Source organism: Eucalyptus grandis, chromosome 11 (assembly GCF_016545825.1).
Source record: "Eucalyptus grandis isolate ANBG69807.140 chromosome 11, ASM1654582v1, whole genome shotgun sequence".
In the NCBI taxonomy this organism is placed as follows: domain Eukaryota; kingdom Viridiplantae; phylum Streptophyta; class Magnoliopsida; order Myrtales; family Myrtaceae; genus Eucalyptus; species Eucalyptus grandis.
Genome location: NC_052622.1, coordinates 25,961,401 through 25,966,606, shown reverse-complemented (window position 1 = coordinate 25,966,606; position 5,206 = coordinate 25,961,401). Strand labels below are relative to the sequence as shown.

The window sequence follows — 5,206 nt, the reverse complement described above, 5'->3', positions numbered from 1 at the left end:
AAAGTATAAGGGCAACACCTACATGGCCATGTGCAAGATGGTCATAATTCAAAAAAGCTAAGGTACACTGTACTTCTCGATTACTTTCATAAAAGAATGGCTGGTTCTTCGTTGTGCTTGCTTGAATTTCAAGTTTGCATCATGAACATGAACGTTACCGGGTTGACCAAATAAGGGCCACAAAAAGTAAAATAAAGAGTTGATCATTGGTACCATGGAAATATTGTGATGGGTGAACAGTTGGCCAAGTTATCCAAAGCATGGGATGTAATAAAATGGACCGACGTGAAAACTCTAATGAAATATGGGTCAAATTTAGCGAGTGAGAGGAAAAGATCATTTTGGTCTTTTCGAGAGCAAAAGATTGGAAATCGAATTAGCTAATAGGTAGGTGTTTTGTTAGGAAGTAGAAGCACATATTCTATTCAAATCCCAACATAAATAAACACATTTGATCTTCTCCATAGCCTGATATTTTCATATTAACAAAACATAAGTTATTTTCAAATGTTTTAAAATCAGTATGCGACATCCCAAATCCCATGAAATTGAGGGAGTTTCTGTTGAGTCATATATAGGTTAACACCCCCCCCAAAAAAAAAAAAAAAGAAAACCCCAAAGTGTTTACCACTTTTTCGTTGATCTTGAAATAGTCCTTTTGAAATTTTCATAATAACAAAACATAAGTTCTTTCCAAATGTTTTAAAGGGGGTGATGAGGGGACAAATCCCTACCTTCTCAAGGGGGATGGGATGGGGACGCATAAGTTTGAGTGGGTTTAGGTTAACATCCCCCCAAAAAAAAAAAAAAAAAACCCAAAGTGTATAGAGTAGGAATTCTGCGTGACTAAAAAAAAAAAAAAAAAAAAAAAATAGTCCTTTTGAAGGCTTGGCCCATGTGAACTGAACTAGGTTGTTACTGATGATATTAGAGTATGACCTCCATTTACTAGTAAATGTATGTGCGGTTCTTGGATAGACTAGGCCTGCATCTAATCTAACATGGGCAAGGGTGATCTTGCGGCAAGAAGGCTTGAACAAGGTCTAGCTCCTAGAAGGCTTCCAAGATGACTAAGGCGCATGAATTGTCTGGGCAACACATCAAATATGGGGATTATTGTTGCACAGTACAAGCCAATACTAGCATAAACATTAGTTTGATAAGTGCGAGTGTTTGTAACATCTTAAATCCTACATCAGTTTGGGAGAGCATCTATTAAGCGATCAATACATAATTCAATATCTGGCCCCACATTTCGAATGGTCACTATCTTTGTGGTTACTTGGAATACTCTTTTTAAGACTTGATCTATGTGGAACAGTTGGGTTTTTCACAAGCTTTCAATAACTTATTAGTTAATTGTACATTTTAATTAAAATACAAAGTATGGTTAAGATTTAAAAGGATAAAGGAGTTGTCTCCAGCTTTCCTTTTCTTTTCTTTTTTAATTGCCAGTCAACAGTATGCAGTTAAAGTGCGCAATATGCATTTGTATATAATCAAGCATCTTCCCCAGTTAATTAATCCTACTCCTAACTTTTGTTTTCAGACAATGAACGGCGAATAAATTGAGGTCTCTCGCCTCCTCAAGTCAACAATTAATCTCTAGTTAGGTATTTACCTGATGATTAAAGGAGTTGCTATAGAAATAAATTTCTAAAAGGAGCAAGGAGATTATTTTTTTTTCGTGTAGATGATACAATTTGGAACATCGTAGGCTCGTAGAAAAAGTTGCAGCCTGGTTCATATGTGATTTTACGTTGACAATCAAAATGAGGTCCATCGTCCGGAAGAGAAAGAAAATCAGTAGACAACTATGAAAAGTTCGAATTTGCGATCTTGAACATTGAATTGTACATTGTTGGCTAAAAGAAACATCGGAATTGTACAAGGAACATATCTTGCCTGGGTTGGACTTCATCAATCACAAGGCTGTATTCCCAAATGGCAATAACCCGAGCTGGTCATGACAGAGTTACTCCTTATCAAATGTTTTTGGAGTCGATCCTTTGACCCAGAATATTCGAACCATGTTCACCATATCAGCGTTGACATTTTCGACTTTTGTTGGGTCAAAAAGAAGGTTTGAAGAAGCAACACCACGCTAAAGACAACTATTATTAACTGAAGATGGGATCAAAAGGAACATAAAAAAATGAGAACCCGCAGCGATCCGACGGTGTCTTCACTTGATTTGGTCGGCAGTCACTATATTAAAATGGAGATGTCATGTCAAACGATAAAGAACACGTGGTGCACAGCCACGCAATAGTTCTAGAGAGAGAAAGTCAAAGAGAAGGCTCAGAAGAGGTAGCATGCACGTGCTTTCCTCCCTCCCTTCTCTCTAGTCGCCCTTTTGTTGCTCTTTGCTGTCTTAGAGTGCGCATGACAAAATTTCTGAAACATAAATTAATTTTTCAATTTGAATAGAAATTGAAAAGTTAAAAATTTAGCTTTTAATTTCTTCTTCAAATCAATTTTTGGAATAAAAATCTGTTCCAGAAATAGAAAAATCAAATTGTGTTGCCAAATAGATTTATATTTCAAACATGTTTCTAAAAATAGGGAAACAGAGAAATAGAGAAGTAGAAATTTTATCATGCACGGCCTTAATCACTAATTAGGAGGTGGCCATTCTTGAGCCTTTCAATATTGTCAAAAAGTCTTCCTCTCTCTCTCTACGTTTAACTTCCCGCGTTTTGTTTTGACTTGCCTCGTTTTAAATTGCTGGCCTTCCACTTTAATATATATAACCACGCCACACCAAACAAACTCACAATCATATCTCCTCTCTCATCACAAGAGCTCATCAGTCATTGCACTCAAATTCGGTCGCACTTGGAGTCGACATAGAGATTGCATCATCAGCTCATCAATCCGGCCGCATCGTGCCGCAAGCAAATGGAGAACAATGAAGTGGAAGTGCCTCCATACTTCCTCTGCCCCATCTCCCTGGAGATCATGAGAGATCCGGTCATTGTCTCGACCGGGATAACCTATGACCGAGAGAGCATCGAGACATGGCTGTATACGTCCAAAAACAACTTGTGTCCCGTCACCAAACAGCCCATCTCTGACGTGGACCTTACCCCGAACCACACCCTCCGCCGCCTGATCCAGTCGTGGTGCACCCTCAACTCGTCGGACGGCATCGAGCGAATCCCGACCCCCAGGGCTCCTATCAGCAAAGCGCAGATCACCAAGATCCTGCGAGATACTGAGAAGCCTCAGCTCCAGCAGAAGTGTCTTGGGCGACTAAGATCTATCGCTTTTTATAATACTTCGGCCAAGCGTTGCATGGAAGCTGCCGGCGCTGTTGAGTTCCTGGCCTCAGCGATAAACACCACCTCGCAAGTCCAGTTATCGGCATTGGAAGACGAGTCACTGCTCGATATAAAAAAACCGAGTGATGACGCACTGTTCATCCTCTACCATCTCCAGCTCTCCGAGCCAGGCCTCAAGAGCCTTGTGGCCAAGGACGGTGAGTTCACTGAATCACTCACACGCATTATGCAGCGTGGGTCCTACTAATCGAGGGCGTACGCTGTGCTGCTGCTCAAGTTGATGTTCGAGGTCGCCGAGCCAATTCAGATCATCACGCTGAGGCGGGAGTTCTTCACCGAGGTGGCCCAAGTCCTGCACGACCAGATCTCTCAGCAGGCCACGAAGGCCACGCTGAAGCTACTGATTAACGTATGCCCTTGGGGCAGAAATAGGATCAAAGCCGTTGAATCCGGGGCAGTCTCGGTATTGGTAGAGCTGCTTCTCGATTGTTCTGACCGTAGGACCTGCGAGTTAATATTGATGTTGTTGGAGATGTTGTGCCAATGCGCCGAGGGGAGGTCGGAGTTGCTAAGGCACGGGGTGGGCATCGCAGTCGTGTCAAAGAGGATACTTAGGGTTTCGCAGGTGGCTAGCGAGAGGGCAGTCCGGATTCTGCTCTCTGTCTGTAAGTTCTCGGCAACGCCGAGCGTTGTGCAAGAGATGTTGCAGTTGGGCGTTGCAACAAAGCTGTGTTTGGTTCTGCAAGAAGACTGTGGGAGGAAGATCAAAGAAAAGGCAATTGAGATACTGAAATTGCATGCCAGGGTTTGGAAGCACTCTCCTTGTATACCCTCCAATTTTCTCTCTTCATTCCCATCTTGAAAATGTACCACCTGTTGTACCAAATCGATCTTGATCAAGGGAAGATCTTCGACCATATTTCAATGGTAGAGCTTCGCGACACGTTCTCCTACTTGGAGGAACAAAAGATGGCGTCGAACGAAAGGATCGATTATGCTTTCTGAAGTTTCTGATCCGTCGGGTTGCATCAGCTCGATGGCAGAACAGAAGGGCCAGTCCAAGTAGAGGGCAACAACTAGCCTCGAGCATCGGATACCACGAGCCGCACCAGTGCTACGGCAAGCCAAGCATGAAGAACTATCCGATGTGGCCGCAATACCCAGATCCTAACAATGCTGTTTTGCACGACTTCGCAACCGTTACAGAAGTCGGTGATTTGAAGACGATCATAAGTGTTTTTTATTTGAACAATTGCAATAAAGATAATCTAAAATTAGTTTGTAATATAACCAGAGAAAATTTATAAAAAGTAATATAAAAGGTAGTATTTATGATAAGTTCCGCAAAAGAGATTTGGTAATTTATTGACAATATAGTAGTTGTCAAAAAAGCAAATAATCCGCAAGAGAACTGAATGAAAATTGATAACCGAAAAATAGTTAGTAAATCTATCGTAGAAGAGTCGGTAAATATACAAATGTTGATAATTTCGTATGTGTCGACTAGGGGTGAGCAGTTCCAGGTTCCGGTTCGGTTCCGTCCGGAACCTGGAACCTACCCTCAGGTATAGGTTCCTCAAAATGAGGAACCTGGAACCTACCCGTGGAAACCGAGAACCTGGAACCTACCCTGTCACAGGTTTCAGGGTCGGTTCCAGGTTCCAACAGGGTTTTTTTTTTTTTTTTTTGTTATTTTCAGATTTGAACTATAACATATGCGCACATTACCCAAAAAAACTATAACGTACGCGCACATTACCAAAAAAAAACATTATAACATATGCGCACGTTACCAAAAAAAAATATAACGTATACGCACGTTACCAAAAAAAAATTATAACATGCACGCACGTTATTAAAAAAAAATATAACGTAAGCGCACGTTACCAAAAAAAACTATAATGTACGTGTATACTACACGG

At 41.3% G+C, this 5,206-nt stretch overlaps 1 pseudogene; it reads left to right on the top strand.

The window, feature by feature from the left end:
* Window positions 1–2,901: 2,901 nt before the first annotated feature.
* LOC104427545 lies at window positions 2,902–4,146 on the top strand (annotated as a pseudogene).
* Window positions 4,147–5,206: the final 1,060 nt, after the last annotated feature.